Source organism: Canis lupus, chromosome 16 (assembly GCF_011100685.1).
Source record: "Canis lupus familiaris isolate Mischka breed German Shepherd chromosome 16, alternate assembly UU_Cfam_GSD_1.0, whole genome shotgun sequence".
Taxonomy (NCBI): domain Eukaryota; kingdom Metazoa; phylum Chordata; class Mammalia; order Carnivora; family Canidae; genus Canis; species Canis lupus.
The window spans coordinates 55860287-55883846 of NC_049237.1; the positions used below are offsets into that span (position 1 = coordinate 55860287).

At 35.8% G+C, this 23560-nt stretch overlaps 1 long non-coding RNA gene across 3 annotated transcripts in view; it reads left to right on the plus strand.

The window, feature by feature from the left end:
* LOC111090366 overlaps nt 1-23560 on the plus strand; it is a 48383-nt gene that overhangs the window by 18245 nt on the left and 6578 nt on the right. For 2 of the 3 annotated variants that reach the window (XR_005371715.1, XR_005371713.1), the window contains exons 2-3: nt 3312-3351; nt 15260-15376. This is a non-coding gene — a long non-coding RNA (uncharacterized LOC111090366). The remainder of the gene's footprint in view (nt 1-3311; nt 3352-15259; nt 15377-23560) is intronic. The other variant, XR_005371714.1, reaches the window with a different exon arrangement.

Consider the following 23560-nt stretch of genomic DNA (forward strand, 5'->3'; position numbering starts at 1 on the left):
TGGTTTTGTATCCAAATCTTTTCTGAGTTCTTTTATTCACTCTAATAATTTATTTGAAAATATGCCTGACTTTTCTATTTTGATAATTCTATATCTTGCATGTTAGGACAGCTTTAATATTTTGAACAGTTTGAGGATTGGTATATCTTAAATTTTTGGTCGAATTCACAAGTGAGGTCATGTGGTCCTTGACTTCTAGTTCTCTGGAATTTTAAAGGGGAGGGGCATAGGGAGAAGGAGAGAGAGGATCTTAAGCAGACTCTATGCCCAGTGCAGATCCCAACATGGGGCTTAAGCTCACAACCCTGAGATCATGACCTAGACAAAATTAGAGTCAGATGTTTAACCAACTGAGCCTCCCAGGCGCCCCTCTTTGGAGGTTTTTAAGAGTGACTGAATTGCCTAGCTAGTAGTTGATATGTTCAGATGTTCTATTTCTTCCTGGTTCAGTCTTGGTATGTTATATGTTTCTAGGAATTGTCCATTTTTAGCCTATATTTTCAAACTTAAGAAAATATAAGAATAATTTCTTATAGTAGTCTCTTGAGATCCTTTGTATTTTGTGTTATCAGTTGTAATGTATCCTCTTCCATGTCTGATTTGTTTCTAATTCTCTTTTACCTTGGTGAATCTGGTTCAAGGTTTGTCAACTTTATCTTTTGAAGAAATCAGTTCTAAGCAAAATAAGCCTGTCATAGAAGGACAAACACCATATGATTTCACTTCTATGTGGAATTTAAGAAAACAGAAGAACATTTGGGAAGGGGGAAAAATAGAGAGGGAAGCAAACCATAAGAGACTCTTATCAATAGAGAAGAAACTGAGGGTTGATGGAAGGAGGTGAGTGGGGGATGGGCTAAATGGGTGATGGGTATTAAGGGCACTTGATGTGATGAGCATGGAGTGTTACATGTAAGTGACGAATCACTAAATTCTGCACTAGAAACCAATTTTACCATATATGTTAACTAACTAGAATTTAAACAAAAACTTGAGAAGAAAAAAATGGAATGTCACTAAAGAAAGGAAAGAAAAAGTGATCTCCTTTTATTATTTTCATTGATCTTTGATACTGTCTTTTTAGTCCCTCTTTGGATTATTTTTACTCTGAAGTTTCTTTCTTTCCTCTACTGACTTTAGGCTTTATATATTTTTCTTTTTCTAGTTACTTGAGTTATAAAGTTAGGTTGTTTTCCTGTGATACTCTTTGTTTCTTAATGTAGGCATTTATCACGATGAACTTCCCTCCTAGAACTACAATTGGTATATTCCATTAGTTTTAATATGATTTATTTTTCTTTTAATTCAAGGTATATTTTAATTTCTCTTTTGTTTCTTCATTGACCCATTGCCATTCATATGATGTGCAATCTCTACATTTTTGTGAATTTTCCAGTTTGCCTTCTATAATTAATGTCTAGTTTAAGATCACTGTGGTCATGAAAGATGCTTGATATGATTTCCATCGTCTTAAATTTATTAAGATTTGTATTATGGCCTGACATACAATCTGTCCTAGAAAATGTTCCATGCGCACTTGAGAAGAAGGTGTGCTGTTGATTTTGTCTGGGATGTTCTGTATATAGGTGGCAAGTCATCTGGCCTAGTGTTTCATTTAAGGCCAATGTTTTCTTGTTGATTTTTTAGTCTGGATGATCTATCCATTAGTGTACATGGGTTATTAACATCCCCAACTAGCATCATATAGCTCTCTGTTATTCCTTTAGATCTATTAATATTTGTATATTTGTTGTCCTGTTATGTGCATATATATTTATAAATATTATGTCGTCTTTTATATTGTACCTTTTATCAGTATGTAACGATGTGATTTGTCTCCTATTACAGTCTTTGGTTTAATAAAGTTTATTATATACACATAGAGCTACCTCAGCATTCTTTCAGTTTCTATTTGCATGGAGCATCTTTTAATATAGGGGCTCATAAGACATTATGTAACATATCATGACACATAGAATTAAAATACAATGTTGGCAAGTACAATGATAAACATACATAGTTTACCAATAAAGACATTTAATCCAGCACCTGTTGGCTGTGGTCAGGAGAGGAGCCCTGGAAGACCTAATAATATCTGATTAGAGTCTGAGGTCTGGGTTGGTCAGGCTGTGGGGTTTGAGGCTTCTATTTCATGAATGGGTTGCAGGACCCTGCCATCCCTCACTTTCACTTTGGTCACTGCCCAGGGCCCAGGCCTTGCATTCCAGTGGGATGACCCAACCATGATTCTGTTTCCTCTTATGTTCCTGGCACAAGATCTCTCTGGTTCATGTGGCCCTAGAGCAGAAGCCGAGACTCCAGAGTGTCTAGCATGCATGGAATATCTTTTGTCATCCCCTCACTTCAGTCTTTGTGTTTTAAGTCTTAAGTGAGTCTCTTGAGGCAGCACACAGATGAATCTTGATTTTGTTGTTGTTTTTGTTGTTTTGCCATTCACCAACTCTATATCTTTTAATTGGAGAATTTACTCCATTTACATTTAAAGTAATTATTGGGGGCAGCCCAGGTGGTTCAGTGGTTTAGCGCCGCTTTCAGCCCAGGGTGTGATCCTGGAGACCCAGGATCAAGTCCTGTGTCGGGCTCCCTGCATGAAGCCTGTTTCTCCCTCTACCTGTGTCTCTGCCTCTCTCTCTCTCTGTGTGTCTCATGAATAAATGAATAAAATCTTAAAAAAATAATTATTGGTACATACATACTGCTATTTTAACTGTTTTCTATTTTATAATTCCTCATTTTTTTCTCTTACTCTCATCCCTTGTGGATTGAATGCTTTCTTTAGTAGTATGCATAATTTCCTAATTACTATTTGTATATTTACTATAGGTTTTTGAGAATTACATATAACAACTTGTATTTATAAAAGTTAAAGTTGATAACAGCATAAGGTTGAATGTATTGAAAAGCTCTACATTTGTACTCCCCACACACTGTTTTTGACATTATATTTCATATTGTGTGTATCCATTGATATATTATTGTACTTTTATGTGTTTTCCTACTTTTAACCTTTTTACTAGCTTTGTAAGTGATAAAGCCACTACCTATTTATATATTTACTTTCCAGTGAAGCTTATATATAGTCATATATTTTCTTGTCACTAATTTTCACTCTTTGTTTGCAGCTTAAAGAAATTCCTTTAACATTTCCTAAAAAGCCAGACTACTGCTGTTGAACTCTTGTAACTTTGCCTTGTCCAGAAAACTTTGTCTCTTTCAATTTTTTGAATATATATTCTTAGTTGGATTTTTTCCTTTTAGCACTTCAAATATCTTGTTTTGCTCTCTTTCAGCCTCCAGTGTTTCTGCTGAAAAATCTGGTTATAGTCTTATGTGAGTATCCTGTATGTAGCAAGTTATTTCTCTCTTGCTGCTTTTCTTATTCTCTTCTTGGGTTTAACTTTTGATATTTTAACTATAATGTGTCTTTGCATGAGTTTCCTTGGGTTCCTCTTATTTGAACTCTCTGGGCTTCCTGGATCTGGATGTGTATTTTTTTTCTCAGGTTAGGCAATTTATAGCCATAATTTCTTCCAAATAAGATTTTTTGTCCCCTTTTTTCACGTCTCTGGCACAACTGTAATGTGATTTTTAGTACACTTGATGTCTCATAGCTTCACTTTTTTTTTTCATTCTTTTCCTTTATGTTGCTCTGACTACACTGCTTTATCTTGAGTGGATTCATCTTCTGCTTCATCTAATCTATCATTGAACTCCTCTAATGGATTTTTTCAGTGCAGCTATTATATTCTTTTGTGATGTCTATTTGTTACATTCTTATGTGTTTTATCTCTTTGTTGAATTTCTCATTCTGTTCATCTATTCTTTTCCTGAGTTCATTGAGCATCTTTATGATCATTACTTTGAACTCTTTATCAGGTAAATGCCTTATATTTGTTTCCTTAAGTTTTTTTTTTCTGAGGTTTTATTTTTCTTTAGTTTGGAAGAGATCCCTTTGTTTCTTTATTATACTTGACTCTGTATTGGTTTCTGTGAATTAGATGAAACGTCTACCTCTCTCAGTCTTTATCTCCTCATGTAGGAGATAAATCTTGTTGTTCAACCCTGCCCTATTCCTTGGTTGTCTCTCAAACATTTTCATTTCAGATTTGCTTTTTTAAAAAAACATCTTGTTTTATTCAAATATAATAGAATGTTATTAGTTTCAGATGTACCGTATAACAATTCAACAATTCTGTAGATTTCTCAGTGCTAATCAAGATAAGTGTACTCAATCCCCTTTATTTTACCCGTCTTCTTCCATCTACCCTTTAGCAACTGCATTTGTTCTCAGTATTTAAGAATGTTTGGTTTGACTCTTTTTCCTTTATCCATTTGTTTTATTTCTTAAATTTTACATATGAGTAAAATCATATGGTGTTTATTTCCTCTGACTGACCTATTTCACTTAGCATGATACCTATAAGTCCATCTATGTTATTGTAAATGGCAATATTTTATTTTTTTTATGGATAAGCTATATACCACTTCTTTTTTTTTCATTCATCTATCAATGCAGAGTTGCGCTGTTGTAAATAATGCTGCAGAAACATAGAAGTGCATATATCATTACATTTTTATGTTCTTTGGGTAAGTGGCCAGTAGTAGAATTACTGGATTATATGGTAATTCTGTTTTTAATTTTTTTTAGGAACTTTGATACTGCTTTCCATAGTGTCTGCACAAATTTACATTCCCACCAACAGTGCATGAGCTATATGCAAAAGAATGAAACCAGACCACTTTCTTACACCATACACAAAAATAAATTCAAAGTGGATTAAAGATCTAAATATGATACCAGAAACCATAAAATTCCTAGAAGAAAACATAGGCAGTAATTTCTTTGACATTGGCTGTAGAAACATTTTTCTAGATATATCTCCTCAGGCAAGGGAAATAAAAGCAAATTTAAACTATTAGGACTACACCAAAGTAAAACTCTTGCATAGTGAAGGAAATCATCAACAAAACAAAAGACAACCTGCTGAATGGGAGAAGATATTTGCAATTGATATATCCAATAAGGGGTTAATATCTAAAACCTATAAAGAACTTATACAAACAATATCAAAACCCCAAATAATCCAATTAAAAAATAGAGAACCTGAATAGACATTTTTCCAAAGAAGACAAAAAGATGGCCAAGAGACACATGAAAAGATGCTCAACATCACTCATCATCAGGGGAATACAAAATTAAAACCACAATGAGTTATCACTTTACACTTGTCAGAATGACTAAAATGAAAAACACAAGACATAAGTCTCTCAGGCAGTTTTGATTGTTGAAGCAACCTATTTATTTTTAATAGCTCCCACTTGTTGAAGTTGTACCAAGATCTCTGTATCCCAAAGGGGAGGATCTCAGTCAGCACCTAAATTCAGGATGACTGAAAACCAGACTCTCAGGCAGCAGTTTTAAATTATGCAAATATATACAGTCTTGTTTGGACCATAAGTATTAGCCTCGCTGGCTTACGCCTGAGGGTGAGGCTCCAGGATAAGCAAATAGGCCTCTTTCCCAAAAAGACTGGATATGTACTCAGTCTGCTGTCTGTGCAGGGCCCTGGGTGGTGCAGAGCCTGCCAAGAACTGTCTCTCCAGTTGTCACAGTCCTGTGGGAGCCAGGAGCAAGCCCCTCTGGCCACCAGAGCCAGGTGATCAAGGGGCACCCCAGCTGCAGAAAGTGGGACATCAGACGTGTTAAAGAGCCCCCCTCTAATAGATACAGATGTACTAAAAGCACAGCAGAGGAAAAGTGAGAGGATAGTGACCATCCTCTGAGATCTCATGAAAGGATTTTTGTTAGCCCTTAGATATGTGTTTAAATAGAAGACTTCCCCTCGAGTGTCAGCTTGATGGTAAATTATTAGACCTCTTTCACAGAAAGATTGAGCTCTTGAGTCTGATGCCTTTTCTGTCTCCCAAGTGTGGTAGCTGGGCAAGTACTTTTTCTCTGTTGGTTATACTGTGGGATCTGAGGATGTAATATTCCTGGCCATCAGGAGACACATGTCTCCTGGTAGGCAGCTGGAAAAATTGTGGTGCCACACAAAGATATAAGCTCTTTTCTGGGAGACAGAAAGCTGGGGTGAGGCAGAAGGAGAGTGCAGATTGCACCTACCAGCTTCTGTTCCCTGAGAGCAACTCCATGGGTTCATGGCTGCCAAGCCAGGTGTCTATCCCTCAGTCCAACACTCTTGGCCTCTTCCTCAAAAAGACTGGGTGTGTTTTTCAGTGTATCTGTGCAGCGCACCGGGGGTGGTAGCTTGCCAAGCGCCATCTCTTCAATTGTTAAAGTCTCATGGGATCCAGGAACATGAGCTCCCATTGGCCTCCAGAGCCAGGCAATCCAGGGGTGTCCCCCAGGTGGCAACCACAAAATCTGGGGCATCGGACACAACTGTCGGTTCCTCTCTAGGACATATTTGCTCTCTGGAGGGCTGCACGGGGAGAGTGAGCCGGTGGCACCTGATGCCTCCATGAGGTAGATGGGGAGCTTAAAGGTGACAGCTGCTGTAGGGGGGATTGACTTATTTCACTCCGCACAATACCATCCAGTTCCATCCACATCGAAGCAAATGGTGGGTATTCGTCATTTCTGATGGTTGAGTAACATATTCCGTTGCATATGTACCACGTCTTTATCCATCATCTGTCGAAGGACATCTCAGCTCCTTCCACAGTTTGGCTATTGTGGACATTGCAGCTATGAAGACTGGGGTGCAGGTGCCCCTTTGAATCACTATGTTTGCATCCTTTGGGTAAATCCGCAGCAGTGCAATTGCTGGGTCACAGGGTAGCTCTATTTTTAACTTCTTGAGGAACCTCCACACTGTTTTCCAGAGACCACACCAGCATCTTGAACTGGGAATGGTTTCCTTGGATATTGGATGATGCTATTCAGGTCTTTATCTGAAAGTGATGCTTCAACGTCACCAACATGAGAAAGAAGATGCAGATTTGGGTGTTTCTTCCAACATCAGATGAAGCTTTTTTTTTTTTTTTTTTTTTTTAGACTTGAAACATGTAGACCATCAAATACCTATTAGCTGCTTTGGAGCTTTCTAACATTTTTATTGGCACCACATTATAGGAGAAGTTTCACCTTTACCAGCAAAGTGCATTTCTGTTGCATTTTTAAGAATTTTTTTCTCCAATACTTGGCTTCATGTTGGCTCACCATTTTAGTGCTGAGCAGGTCCCTAAGATTCTTTTGCCATATCTGAAAGAATGCTGCCCACGTGGGGGGAGTAGCCTGGTCTCTGATATTTTGAACTTCCTGTATCTCATAGCTGGGCTAGATTACTAATTTAACACAAAAGATAGAAATAAGTAACAACCACATGGAACAGATGCCTTGGGGCAGGGGTATGTGGCATGCACACTGTCTCCAGACATGTCAACCTCAAAACTTGAACATGTTCACCAACCAGGAGATGCATGTTAATTTTTTTTTAGCATTCTGGAAAAATGTTTTATTGAATTATACACACAAAACAGTGCACATATTGTGAATATACAGCTTAATATGTTTCCACAAACTAACCAAGTCCATGTAATCAATACTTGGATAAGAAAACAATTACCAGCACGCTACCCCTTTCATTCACTGCCCACCCCATCCCCACCAGTTGCAACTCTCCTAACTTCTAAGTATGAATTACCTTGTTATAAATTATTTTTTCAATGTATTTAAGAAACAAGTTTACACATTTCTCTCACCCCCTGCCTCTGGCAAGCACCATTCTGTCCTGTGTATCTACACACTTGGCTTTGTTGTTGTTAACATTTCACATAGAGATGAGGTACTTGTCATTTCTCTCTGATTTATTTCACTTAGCATAATGCCCTTGAGATCCATCCAGGTTGCTGCAGTGGCATAATCTTATTTTCCATTGCTTAATATTTCATTATTTTGCATGCTCTCCATTCATACGTTGATGGACACTTAGGTCATTTCCCTATCTGGGCTATTGTAAAAAATGCTGCGGTAATCACGGCAGTGCATGTGTACGTTACCACCAACACGCACCAAGGGTTCACTTTTCTCTACATTTGCCACTTGCTATCTCTTGCCTTCTTAATAATGCCCATTCTAACACAAGAGGTGATATTTCAGTTTGCATTTCTCTGATGATGATGTTGAGCATCTTTTCATGTATCTATTGGCCGCCTCTTAGGTCATCTTTGAAAAAACGTTTATTCAAATATTCCTCCCATTTGTGAAGTAGAATTGTTTGGTTTTTCTGCTATTTAATTATATTTATATATTTGGATATTAGTCCTTATCAGACATATGATTGGCAAATATGTCCTCTCACCAATAGGTTGCCTTTTTCCTTTGTTGATGATTTCCTTTGCTGTGCAGAAGGTTTTTAGTTTGATATAGTCCTACTTACTTTTGCTTTTGTTCCATTGATTTTGTATCAGATCCTAAAAATCAGTGCCAAAGCTAATGTCCAGAAGTATACCCCTTATGTTTCCCCACAGAGTTTTATACTTTTAAATCCTTAAAAAAAAGATTTTGTTATTTATTAGAGACACAGAAAGGCAGAGACATAAGCAGAGAGAGAAGCAGGCTTCCTGCAAGGAGCCCAATGTGGGACTTGATCCCAGGACCCTGGGATCACGATGTGAGCTAAAGGCAGACGTTCAACCATTGAGCCACCCAGGTGCCCCTGTACTTTAAAATCTTTAGACCATGTTGATTTTATACCTTGCAATTTTACTGAATTCATTTATTAGTTTTAAGAGTTTTTTGATGGAGTCTTTGGCCTTCTCTCTATATAATATTACATCTTCTGCAAATAGTAACAGTTTTATTTCTTCCTTTCTGATTTGGATGCTTTTTATTTCTTTTTCTTGCCTAATTGCTCTAGCTATGATTTCCAATACTGTGTTGACTAAAAATTGCAAGAGTGGGCAGCATCTTGTTCCTTAAAGAAAAAACTTGCAGTTTTTCACTATTGAGTATGCCGCTCACTGTGCCACATGTCATAGTTAGCCTTTATTAATTATTCCAAAGTATGTTTCCTCTATACCCATTTATTGAGAGTTTTTATCATAAATGAATGTTGGATTTTCGTCAAATGCTTTTTTTTTGCTTCTACTGAGATGATTATACAATTTTTATTCTTTATTTTGTTAATGTATTTCACAGTGACTGATTTGTAGATGGTGAACCTTTCTTCCAGTCCCAAAACAAAACATCACTTGTATGATCCTTATATAATATTGTATCATTGATTTTAAAAAATATTTTTTTAAAGATTTTATTTATTTATTCATGAGAGACACAGAGAGAGAGAGAGGCAGAGACATAGGCAGAGGGAGAAGGAGGCTCCATGCACCGGGAGCCCGACGTGGGACTCGATCCCGGGTCTCCAGGATCGCGCCCTGGGCCAAAGGCAGTCGCCAAACCACTGCGCCACCCAGGGATCCCCTAAAAAATATTTTATTGAGAATTTTGCATCTATTTTTCTCTGGTATATTAGCCTATAATTTTCTTGGATTCTTATCATGTTTTGGCATCAGAATAATGGCCTCAAAATGAGTATGTGATGACTCCCTTTTCTATTTTTGGAAGAGTTTGAAAAGAATGGGTGCCAGTTCTTTGAATGTTTGATAAAAATTTACCCATGAAGTGGTTTAGTCCTGGACTTTTGTTTTGAGGGAAGGTTTTGCCCTATTAAATCAGTCTTGTTATTAGTAAAAGGTCAGTTCTGAGTTTCCATTTTATCATGACTCAATCTTGGTAGGTATTGTGTTTCAGGAATTTATCCCTTCTGTTGCTGAATTTGTTGGTATATGACTTTTAATAGTAGTCTCTCATAATCCTTTTTATTTCCGTGGTATTAGTTGTAACATTTATTTCTGATTTTATTTGTTTTGTCCTTTTTTCTTGGTGAATTTCACTAAAGAACTAGCTTTTAGTTTATTGGTATTTTTCTACAGTTTTAAAATGATTTTATTTGTTTGAGAGAGAGCGAGCGAGCAGGGAAGGGAGCAGAGGAAGAGGGAGAGAAGCAGACTCCCCTCTGAGCATGCAGCCTGACCTGGGGCTTGATCCCAGGACCCTGAGATCATGACTCAAGCCAAAGTCAGATGCTTAACTGAATGAGCCACCCAGGTGCCCCTCTATAGATTTTTTTTTTAATTTAAATTTTAGTGAGTATGTGGGCATTATTGGCTTCTGGACCAAATTCAGTGATTCATCACTTATGTACAACACCCAGTGCTCATCACAACAAGTGCCTTATTTAGTACTCATCCGCCATCTAGCCCAGCCTCCCTTTCCTTCTCCATCAACCCTCAGTTTGTTCTCTGTTGTTAAGAGTCTCTGATTGTTTGTGTCTTTTTCTCCTTTTTATCTTTTCACTTTACCCACAGGTTCATATGTTTTCTTTTTTTTTTCATCTGTTTTCTTTCATAAATTCCACCTATGACTGAGATCATATTTGTCTTTCACTAACTTATCTCACTTAGCATAATACACTCTAGCTCCATCCATGTCATTGCAAATGGCAAGATTTCATATTTTGATGGATGAGTAATATTCCATTGTGTACACACACACACACACACAGACTTCTTTATCCATTCATCAACTGATGAACATTTGGGCTCTCTCCATAATTTGGCTATTGTTGATAATGCTGCCATAAACATCAGGGTACATGTGCCCCTTTGAATCTGTATTTGAAAGATCTAAATATGAGACAGGAGACAGGAAATCATCAGACTTCTAGAGGAGAACATAGGCACCAACCTCTTTGACCTTGACCACAACGAATTCTTGCTAGACATGTCTCCAAAGGCAAGGGAAACCAGAGAAAAAAGGAACTATTGGGACTTCATTAAGATAAAAAGCTTCTACACAGCAAAGGATACAATCAACAAAACTTAAAAGACCACCTACAGAATGGGAGAAGATATTTGCAAATGACCTATCTGATAAAGAATTAGTATCCAGAATTCATAAAAAACTTACCAAACTCAACACCCCAAAAATAAATAATACAGTTAAGAAATGGGCAGAAGACATGAAAAACACTTTTCCAAAGAAGACATCCAGATGGCCAACAGACACATGAAAAGATGCTCCCCATCACTCATCATCAGGGAAATACAAATCAAAACCACAATAAGACACCACCTCACACCTGTCAGAATGACTAAAATGAACAACACAAGAAGCAACAGGTGTTGGCGAGGATGTGGAGGAAGGGGAACCCTCTTGCATGCTGGTGGGAATGCAAGCTGGTGCAGCCACTCTGGAGAACAGTATGAGGTTCCTCAAAAAGTTAAAAATAAAACTACCCTACAATCCAGCAACTGCACTGCTAGACATTTTCTATAGCTTTTTCAAGCATGTTCTATTTCATTTATTTCTGCTCTGTGTTACTTCCTCCCTAATACTGGCTTTGGGCTTTGTTCCTTTTCTAGTTCCTCGAGGTGTGAAGCTAGGTTGTTATTTGAGACTTCTCTTGTTTCTTCAGGTTGGCATTTATTGTCATGAACTTGACGCCACTGCTTCTTCTGTTTCCCAGAAATTCTGGCATATTTAGGCTTTCATGTTGTTTGTCTCAGGTATTATATTTCCCTTCTGATTTCTTTGACCTACAACCTGCTTGGATCAGTAGCATGTTTAATTAATCTCCATGTATTCTGAAATTTCTAGTTTTCATCCTGTAACTGAATTCTAAGTTTCAAACCATTATGGTTGGAAAAGATACTTGGTATGGTTTCAGCATCCTTAAGTTTATTAAGATTTGTTTTGTAACCTAGCATATGATCTTTCTTGGTGAATGTTCTATGTGCGCTTGAGAAGAATGTGAAATCTGTTGCCTTTGGATAGAATGTTCTGTATATATCTGTTACTCTATCTGGTCTAATATGTCATTTAAGACTAATGTTTGTTAATCTTCTGTCTGGGTGACCTATCCATTGATAGAAGTGGGATATTACATTTCCCTCCTATTGTACTGCTGTCTATTTCTCCCATTGGGTCTCTTAATATTTGATTTATATATTTAGGTGCTGTATGTGGGCTGCATAAATATCTAAAAATGTCATAATCTAGAGCTGGATTGATTTTATCATTATGTAATTCTCTTTGTATATTTATACAGTCTTTGTTTCAAGGACTGTTTTATCAGATAAAAATAAAGCTATTCCAGTTTTTTTATGGTTTCCATTTGCTCAAAGTAACTTTTTCCATCCTATCATTTGTAGTCTGTTTCCTTATGTCCTAGTGAGTCTCTTAACAGGCAGCATATAGATGAGTCTTGTTTTTTATTTAGTCAGCCACTTATGTCTTTGGATGGATAATCTAGTCCAATTGTATTTAAAGTACTTATTGATAGGTGTGTGCTCTTCTCCTTTTTTATTAATTGCATTCTGGCTGTTTGGATGTTTCTCTCTGTTCCTTTTGTCTTTTGCCCTCTGTGATTTGGTGACTTTGTTTAATAATATGCTTACATTCGTTTCTCTTTTGTGTATTTTACCATAGGTTTTTATGTAGTTACTATAAGGCTTACAACATATCTATAGCAGTCTATGTCAAGTTGATAACAACTTAAGTTTGGTCCCATTCTAACATTCAGGATTTTTACTATTTCTCCATTTTGTTTTTGGGTTTTTTTTTTTTAATATCAAGTTTTACATCTTTTGATCTTTGTATTCCTAAACTAATTATTGTAATTTTAGTTTTTATTGCTTATGTATTATAACATTTATGCTAGCTTTAAAAGTGAAATAATTTACTTTTATTATATATTTAACTTTCAGACCAGATTTATTTTTTCTTACGTGTTCTTAACTAATTATTGCTTTTCTTTTCAACTTAAAGAAGTCTCCTTAACATTTTTGAAAGGTTGGTTTAGTGGTGGTGAACTCCTTTAGCTTTTGCTTATGTGAAATATTCCATTCTTCAATTCTGAATGATAACCTTGCATAGTAGAGTGTTCTTGGTCATTTTTTTTTTCTTTCAGCACTTTATTATTTCATGTCGCTCCCTTCCAGCCTGCAATGCTTCTGCTGAAGGATTTGCTAATAGTCTGATTGGGGGGGGGGGAGCGTGTGTTCCTAGCACATAACATACTGTTTTTCTCTTGATGCTTTTAAGTTTCTCTTCTTTAATTTTTGATATTTCAGTTATAATGTACCTTGAGGATGTCTGTGGGTTTATCTTCCTTGGAACTTTATAGGCTTCCTAGATCTGGTTGTCTGTTTCCTTTCCCAGGTTAGGGAAATTTTTATTATTTCATGAAATAAGATTTATGCCCCTTTCTCTCTTTTTATCATGGCTTGGAATCTCATTTATTTTTAGTACTGAATGACAATTCATTGTCTGGATATACCATCATCTACTTAGCTATTCACTTACTGAAGGACATTGGATTTTTTCTATATTTTGGTAATTATGAATAAAGCTGCTATTAAAATCTGTGTGCAGATTTTTTGTGTGAACATAAATTTTCAGCTCCTTTGGGTAAATACTAAAGGAGTGTGATTGATGGATCATGTGGTAAGATTGTGCTTAGTCCTATAAGGGATCACCAAATCATCTCATACCATTTTGCATTCTCAGCAGCAGTGAAAGAGAGTTTGTTACTCCACAACCTCATCATTATTGGGTGTTGTCAGTGTCTCAGTTTTTGTCATTTTAGTAAGTGTGTAATGGTATCTCACTGTTATGGGGATTGATTGATTGATTGATTGATTGATTGATTTGACAGAGAGCACAAGCAGGGGGAGAAGGAGGGAGAGGGAGAAGCAGGCTCCCCGGTGAGCAGGGACTCTGATGTGGGGCTCAGTCCCAGGACCCTGGGATCATGACCTGAGCCGAGGGCAGACACTTAACCAACTGAGCCACCCAGGCATCCCTACTGTTGTTTTAATTTGTATTTCCCTGATGACATATGATAGGATACATCTTTTCATGCTTATCTGCCATCTGCATATCCTTTTCGAGGAATTGTCTTTTAATGTTTTGTCCCATTTATAAACCATGTTTGTGTTCGTATTGTTGAGTTTTCACAATCCTTTGTATATTTCAGATACCATCCTTCACAAATATATCTTTTGAAAATATTTTCTCCTAGTAAGTGGCTTTTGTCTCGTTATCTTAATATTGTCCTCCACAGTTCTGAATTGAATGAAGTCCAGTTTATCATTTCTTCTTTCATGAATCATGGCTTTGGTGTTGAACCCAAAAGGCCAATTCTACATCCTACACCATCTATGTTTTCTCCTGTGTTATTTTCTAGGAGTCAGGTAGTGTCAATATTCCAACTTATTTCTTCTCAATAAATAGTGTGGGTCCTGAATCCTTTGCCTCTCCCTATTAATTTAGAATTCATTTGTTGATATCCACAGAATAATTCCACTGAATCTATAGACCATTTTGGGAAGAACTGAGATGTTGGCAACATTGTGTTGTCATCTTCATGAACATGGAGTATCTCTCCATCTACTTAGTTCTTTGATTTCATTCATCTGGGTTTTGCAGTTTTCCTCATTTACTCTTAAACATATTTTGTCCAGCTTATATCTAAGTACTTAATTTTAGAAGGTGCTAATGTAAATAATATACTTTTAATTTTAAGTTCTACTTGTTCATTGTCAGTACATAGGAAAACGATTGACTTGTATATTAACCTTACATCCAGAAATCTTGATATAATTGCTTACTAGGTCCAGGAGTGGTTTTTTGGTCATATATTTCACATTTTCTATATAGAAGATCATGTTATGTGCAAACAAAGGCATCTTTATATCTTCCTTCTCAATATGCATAATTTTAAATTTCATCTTCTTATTGCATTAGCTAGAACTTCATCATGCTGTTGAAAAGGGGTAATAAGAGGGAATGTATTGCCTTGTTCCTGATCTTAGTGGAGAAGCTTCAAGTTTTTTTTTTCCAATAAGTATAATGTTCGTTTTCACTTTCTTTGTAGATAGTCTTTAAAAAGTTGAGGAAGATCCCCTCTATTCCTAGTTTAGTGAATAGGTATAGTTTTACTATCAAGTTCATAAAGTCATTGAAAAAAAATTACTCAGTGAAAATTATTTTCTAGAATACTCTATGTAAGACAATCTCTTCCTTGAATATTTAGTACAATTTGCCTGGGGGTTGTGTGTGTGTGTGTGTGTTCATATTCAGATATTCGCTTCTTATTGATCAGTTTCATTAGGTTATTTTTGATACTTTTTGCTCTGTTCCCTCTCTAAGGTGTTCTAAATGACTAAAGTCAAAGACCAGTGACTGGTGGAGCAATCAAGCTAGCTAAAGAGTGTTGAGAACACTGATCCCAAGCAGGACCTGAAGGACTCCTTTTCCTGCAACATGGTATTTTTTATTTATTTATTTTTTTAGTATAGTAGACAAGATAATGTGGAATTCACATGTCCACCAGGAAAAAGATAAGCCTAGAGCACTGTAAACCTCTCACAGACATCTGCTTGGTTTTACATTTTTGAACAAAACTACAAAGTCTCATTTCATGCCCTTATTTTGACTGTACTCAGGTTTCACCCAGGAATCTCTTTGGAAGTCTGCATGACTTCACAGGTGGTCCTTGAGCGCTCCCCACTTGAATGCTCAAATCACTGCTCTTCAGTCCACTTGAGATGTTAGCATATTATTTTATGGGGAGATATTTGGTGATCGGCACCATCCAATTGAGCTCCTTACCATGGCAGTCTTTCCTTGGTGAAAAGAAAGATATTTCCCCAAGCTGTAAAGAAACTGAAGTGTTCTTCCAGTGTTAAAATTGTATGAATTAACCAACTGGATATCTTTTATTTTACTGGACAAATAATGGCTTACATTGAACCTGCTTGTATTCTAATCTCTAGTTATTATACTTGGTTGTATTATTGTACTTCTGATTTTTAAACCCATTTTTTTCTGAATTATATCTACTTATTCTAATATTATACCAGATCAACTTTTACATTTTCTTTTCCATCAGGTGCCTTTCTTAATTTCATATAAGTTACCAAAAGTATCTCAAAATTAAAAACTTAGATATAAAAATGTGTATGTGTGTAAAATGTATGTAAAAATGTAAAAACATTTCCTTTTTCAAGTCTACTGTTTTTTTTTACTTTCTTTTCCCCCTCGTCTTTAAGCTTTCAGAAATTTACCTATTTTATCAGTGTCCTCAAAAATCGTCTTTTGATTAGTGAAATTTTTTTTCATTTCCGTATGTTTATTTTCCCAGTTGGCATATATCACTGTTATAAATTTAAGGTGTACAGTATAATGGTTTGAAATACATATATAGTGAGATAATGATGCAGTAAGTGTAGTTAGTATTCATCTCATATGGATATATATATCTCCATATATATATATATGAGTATTTAAATATATTTATATATTTAAAATTTAGTACTATCTACACCTAATGTGGGACTTGAACCAATGACCCTGAGATAGAGAATTGCATGTTTTTTGACTGAGCCAGCCAGGCACCCCAAAAAGAAAAATTTTCATTTTGATAGGAACTCTTACAAGTTACTCTCTCAACAACTTCCCTGCAGCAGTGTTAGCTATAGTCTTCACATTAACATGTTGAACATTATACTCCTGATACTTACTTATAACTGGACATTTTACTTTTTGACCATTTTCCTGAAACTCTCTTCACTCCAACCCTTACCTCAAATAACTAAAAATCTGATCTTTTTTTCTGTGACTTTGGTGTTTCTTTTTTAGTTTCTACATATAAATGAGATTATATGGTATTTGCCTTTCTCTGTCTGACATCTTTCACTTAGCATATTCTCTCAAGGTCCATCTCTGATGTCACAAATGGTATATTTCCTCATTTTTTTACAGTTAAATAGTATTCCATTATACATATAAATTTATATTTATGAACCATATATATCATGTATATGAGAATTGGATATTCATATGTAAAAGATTAAAACTAGACCCTTATATTACCACAACTTCTTTATTCATTCATCAACTGATGGACACTTAACTTGGTTCCATGTTTTGGCTATTGTAAATAATGCTTCAGGGAACATGGGGATTCAGGTGTCTTTTCAAGTTGAGGTTTTCATTTCCTTTGGGTATATGCCCAGAAGTGGAATTGCTGGATCATATGATATTTCTATTTGCTTTGGAGGGTATTTTTGTGTTCTTAAAATTTCAGTATAACTAACATTCAGTGTTCTATTAGTTTTAGGTGTAAGTATATATTCAGTATTCTATTAGTTTTAGGTGTAAATATAGTGATTCAACAGTTCCATACATTTTTCAGTTCTCATCATGGTAAGCATACTTTCTCAATCCCCTTCACCTATTTCAACCATACCCACCTTCCCTTGATGACCACTAGTTATTTATCTATATTTAAGAGTCTGGGTTTTATCCCCTTTGCCCCTTGTTCCTTTGTTTTGTTTCTTAAACTCCACATATATGTGAAATTATATAGTATTTGTCTTTTTCTCTCTGAATTATTTCACTTAGCACTATACCCTCGAATCCATCAATGCTCTTACAAAGGGCAAGATTTCATTTTTTGTGGTTGAGTATTATTCCATTGTGTGTTTGTGTGAGTGTATATATATATACATATATATACATATACAAATGTATATATATGTATATATACACAAATATATATATATTTTGTCTTTATCCACTCATCTATTGATAAACACTTGGGTTGCTTCCCTAATATGACTATTTTAAATAGTGCTGCAGTAAACATAGGAGTGCATATATCTTTTTGAATTAATGTTTTTGCATTCTTTGGGTAAATACCCAGCAGTGGAATTACTGGATCATATGGTAATTCTGTTTTTAGTTTTTTGAGGAACCTCCGTACTGATTTCCACAGTGGTTGCCTCAGTTGGCATTCCCACCAACAGTGCATGAGAGTTTCCATTTCTCCACATCCTTGCTAAATGTGATTTTAGCCTTTCTGACAGATGTGAGGCAATACTTTGAACTGTGATTTTTTGGGTATTAACCTCTTATTGAACATATCATTGCAAGTATCTTCTCCTATTCTGTAGGTTGTCTTTTAGTTTTGTTGATTGTTTCCTTTGCTGTGAAGAGGAGTGTTATTTTAATATAGTCCTAGTAGTTTATTTTTGCTTTTGTCACTCTTGCCTCAGGAGACATAACTAGAAAGAAATTATTATGGGTGATATCAAAGATGCTACTGCTTGTGTTCTCTTCTAGGATTCTTATGGTTTCCTATCTCAAATTTAGGTCTTTCATCCATTTGGAGTTTATTTTTGTGTGTGTTGTGAGAAAGTGGTCCAGTTTCAGTCTTTTGCATGTAGCTGTCTAGTATCCCCAACACCATTTGTTGAAAAGAGTTTTTCCTATTACCTACTGCCTTCTTTATTGAAGACTAATTGACCATATAATTGTGGGTTTATTTCTGGGCTCTATCTTCTATACCATTGAACTATGTGCCTATTTTCATGCCAATACTACACTGTTTTGATTATTACAGCTTTGTAGTATGTCTTGAAATCTAGGATTGTGATACCTTCAGTTTTGTTCTTTTTCATGATTGCTTTGGCTTTTGGGGGCATTTTGTGTCTCTACAAATTGTACCATTACTACTTATGTGAAAAATGTCGTTGGTATGTTAAAAATTATTTATCTATAGATTTTATTTACTTTATATAAATACTTATTTATTTAATATAGATTTTATTTATTTATTTGAGAGAGAGCATGCACAAGCAGGAGGAGGAGCAGAAGACGAAGGAGCAAACTCACTACTGAGGAGGAAGGCCAGTGGGGGTTCTATCCCACGACCCTGAGATCAAGATCTGAACATAAGGGAGACACTTAACCGACTGAGCCGTCCAAGCTCCCCTGTCATTGGTATTTTGATTGAGATTGCATTAAATGTGTAGATTGCTTTGAGAAGTGTGGAAACTTTAACATTTGTTCTCCCAATCCATGAGTATGAGATGTCTTTCCATTTGTTTCTGTCGCCTTCAATTTCTTTTATCAATTTTTATAGTTTTCAGAATACAGGTTTTTCACCTCCTTGGTAAGTTTACTCCTAGGTATTTTGTTATTTTTGTGCAATTGTAAATGAGATTGTTTTCTTAATTTCTATTTCTGCTACTACATTACAGAAATACAACAGACTTCTATATGTTGATTTTTGTATCCTGTGATAACTGAATTTATTTATCAGTTCTAGTAGTTCTCTCATGTAGTATTTAGAGTTTTCTGTATATATTATCACACCATCTGCAAATAGTTTTACTTCTTACTTATCAGTTTGGATGCTTTTTATTTTTTTTCATGATCCAATTGCTGTGGGTAGGACTTCCAGTTCTATGTTGAATTAAACTGGTGAGTGGACATCCTTGTCTTTTTCCTGACCTTAGGGAAAAAGCTCTGAAATTTTCACCATTGAATATGATGTTAGCTGTGGGCTTTTCATGTATGGCCTTTATTATGTTGAGGTATGTTCCCTCTAAACCTACTTGGTTGAGGCTTTTTTTTTTTATCATGAATGGATATTGCACTTTGTCAAATGCTTTTTCTGCTTCTATTGAAATGATTATATGATTTTAAATCCTCTCTTGTTAATGTGATATATCAATCAATGCAATTTACAAATGAACCACACTCATATCCCTGGAATAAACCCCACTTGATCATGGTGAATTATATTTTAAGGCATTATTGGATTAAGTTTGCTCATATTTTAAGAATTTTTTCTATGTCCATCAGAGATACTGGCCTATAGATCTCTTCCTAATGTCTTTACCTAGTTTTGGTATCAGGGTAATGCTGGCCTCAGGAAGCTTTACTTCCTCTTCTGGTTTTTTTCTTTTCTTTTCTTTTCTTTTCTTTTTTTTTTTTTTTTGAATGGCTTAAAAAAATAGGTATTAACTTTTTTTTTTTTAAGATTTTATTTATTTATTCATGAGAGACATGGAGAGAGAGAGGCAGAGACATATAGGCAGAGGGAGAAGCAGGCTCCCTGCAGAGAGTCCAATGCCAAATTTGACTCAGGACCCCAGGATCACGACCTGAGCTGAAGGCAGACTCTCAATCACTGAGTCACTCAGATTTTTGGTAGATTTCACCTGTGAAGCCATCTGGCCCTGGACTTTTGTTTGCTGGGAGTTTTGTTTTATTACTAATTCAATTTTATTGATGGCAATCAGCCTGCTCAGCTTTCCTATTCCTAATTCAGTTTGGGGAGGTTATATGTTTCTATGAAATTATCTGTTTCTTTTAGATGGTCTCATTTGTTGGCATATCTTTCCTAATATTGTCTTATAATCCTTTGTATTTCTGTGGTGTTATTTTTCTTCCATTTCTGTGTTTGAGTTCTGTCTCTCTTTCTCTTTGATGTGTCTGGCTACAGGCTTATCAAATTTTTTTTTTATCTTTTCAAAGAATCAGCTCCTGGTTTCAATGATCTGTTCTATAGATTTTTTGTTTCAATTTAATTTATTTCCACTCTAATCTTTATTATTTCCTTCCTTCTGCTGGTTTTGGGGCCTTGTTTGTTGTTTTTCTAATTCCTTTAGGTATAACATTAGCTTGTTCATTTGAGATTTTTCTTCCTGAGATAGGCCTGTATTGCTATAAATTTCCCTTTTGGAACAGTCTTTGTGGCAGCCCAAAGATTTTGGACTATTGTAGTTTTTTTATTTTCTCTTTGATTTCTTGGTTGATCCATTCATTGTTTAATAGTATGTTATTTAACCTCCATGTGTTTTTGTTCTTTTTAAATTTTTTTCTTGTGGTTGATTTCTAGCTTCATAATGTTGTGGTCTGAAAAGATAGATGATTCGATTTCATTCTTTTTGAATTCATTGAGACTTGTTTTGTGGTCTAACATGTGGTCTGTTCTGGAGAAAGTTCATGTGTACTTAAAAGAATGTGTATTCCACTATTATAGGATGGAATGTTCTGAATGTATGTTAGATCCGTCTGGTCCAATGTATCATTCAAAGCCACTGTTTCCTCTGTGATTTTCTGTTTGGTTGATCTAGCCATTGATGTAAGTGGGGTGTTAAAGTCTCCTACTAGTACTAGATACTATTGATTGCTTCTTATATGTTTGTTAATAGCTGTTCTCTGTATTTGGGGTGCTGCTATATTGGATGCACAAATATTTAGAATTGTTCTATCTTCTTGTTAAATTATTCCCTTTATGATTAAACAGTGTCCTTCTCTATTTTTTGTTATAGTCTTTGTTTTAAGCTGCTTTGTCTAAGTATTGCTACCTTGGCTTTCTTTTCACTTCCATTTGCATAAGAGATGGTTTTTTCACCCCTTCACCCTGAATCTGCTTGTGTTTAGATCTAAAATGACTTTCTTATAGGTAGTCTGTACAAGAGTCTTGCTTTTTTTATGCATTCAGCAATGCTTTGTCTTTTGAGGCAGTTAATCCATTTTCATTTAAAGTTATTATTAAGTATGTAATTACTGCCATTTTGTTACTTTTTTTTGTTGTTGTTGTTGTTGTTACTTGTTTTAATGTTGGTTTTGTAGCACTTCTATGTTCCTTTGTTGCTCCCTGGTCTCATGATTTGCTGGCTCTCTTTAACAATAGATTTGGATTGACTTTATTTCTTTGCAAGTCTATTAAAGTTCTTTTATTTATGGCTAACATTAGGTCCACATATAATATATAATGCGTTAAAGTAGTCTACATTAAGTTGTTGGTCACTTAAGTTTGAACCAATTCTGAAAGTATTAAATTTTAACTTCTTTTCCCTCATACTTCAGGTATATGTTGTCATATTTTACATTCTCTTATTTTGTGAATCCCTTGAGTGATTTTTTAAAAAAGATTTTATTTGTTTATTCATGAGAGACAGAGAGAGAGTCAGAGACACAGGCAGAGGAAGAAGCAGGCTCCCTACAGGGAGTCTGATGCTGGACTCTATCCCAGGACCCCGGGATCATGACCTGAGCCAAAGGCAGATGCTCAACCACTGAGCCATTCAGGTGTCCCACTTGAGTGATTTCTTATAGATATACTTGATTTTACTGTATTTGTGCCTCCTTCTATTCTTACTCCTGCTTGTGGTCTTTTCTTTCCACTCAAAGAATTCCCTCAACATTTCTTCTAAAGCTGGTTTAGTGGTGATGAATTCTTTTAACTTTTGTTTGTCTGGGAATCTCTTTATCTCTCTTATTCTGAATGATAGCCTTGCTAGCTAGGGTATTTTTGGTTGCTGGTTTTATTTTTCCTTTCAGCACTTTGCATATATCATGCCACTCTCCTTTGGACTGCAAAGTTTCTGCTGAAAAATCCACTGATCACATTGTGAGTCTTCCCTTATATGTAACTGCTTTCTTTTCTCTTTCTGCGTTTAGAGTTCTCTGTAACTACTTTTTGCCACTTGAATTATTCTATGTATTGGTATGGACCTCTTTGGGTTGATTTTGTTGGGGCCTTTCTGTGCCTCCGGATCTGGTGTTTCCTTCCTCAGATTTTAGAAGTTTTCAGCTATTATTTCTTCAAATAAAATTTTCTGCCTCCTTTTCTCTCTTTTCCTCCTGGGATCCCTATAATGCAAATGCTATCATGCTTGTTATTATCACTGAGTTTCCTTCACCTATTCTCATTCTTTATTACTCTTTTTTTTCTTTCTCTCATTCATCTTAATTGCTTTTCATTTCTGTTTTCTAGGTCACTGATCCGTTCTGCCTTTTCTAATCTACTCTTCATTCCCATAGTGTATTTTTAATTTCAGCTCTTGAGTTCTTCATCTCTGATTTGTTCTTTTTTGTATTTTCTTTTTGTTGAGGTCTCACTAAGATCCTCCACTCTTTTCTCAAGTCCAGTGAGTATGTTTATAACCATTATTTTAAACTCTCTGTCAGTGGGTGCCTGGGTGGCTCAGTCAGCTAAGCATCTGACTCTTGATTCCAGTTCAGGTCATGATCTCAGGGTTGTGAGATCAAGCCCCATGTCAGGCTCTGCATTCAGCATGGAGTAAAGATTCTCTCCCTCTGCCCCTCCCCAACCTCTGCTTGAATGTGCTCTCTCTCTCTCTCTCTCTCTAAAATAAAATAAATAAATTCTCTGTCAGGCACATTGCTTATGTCCATTTTGTGTAGCTCTCTTGCTGTGAATGTGTTCTGTTTTTTCATTTGGGACATAATTATCTGTATCCTCATTTTGTATAGCTTTCTGTATTTGTTTCTATATGTTATGAAATCAGCTATGTCTCCTGCTCTTGAAAGTAGTGGCCTTATGAAAAGGTCCTGTTCTTGTCCACCAGAATCTGGCACTTCAGGAGAATGTCTCCTTTGCACTTTGTGTGCACCTACTGTTGTTGGCTGAGCCACATTTGCCTTCATTCCAGTCATCTGCAATAACTATATTTGCCTATTGTGGGCAGTGTTTGGTCCCTGTGTTGTTAATGGGCTAGTCTGAGACTGCTTTGCACTTGAGTTGACAGACCAGGCATTTGCCATAGATGCAGTCCCACTGACCTGCAGGTTTCTCTGCCTGTGTTGTTCCCTGAGAGGCTCTCATTGGTGGGCAGGACCTGAAGT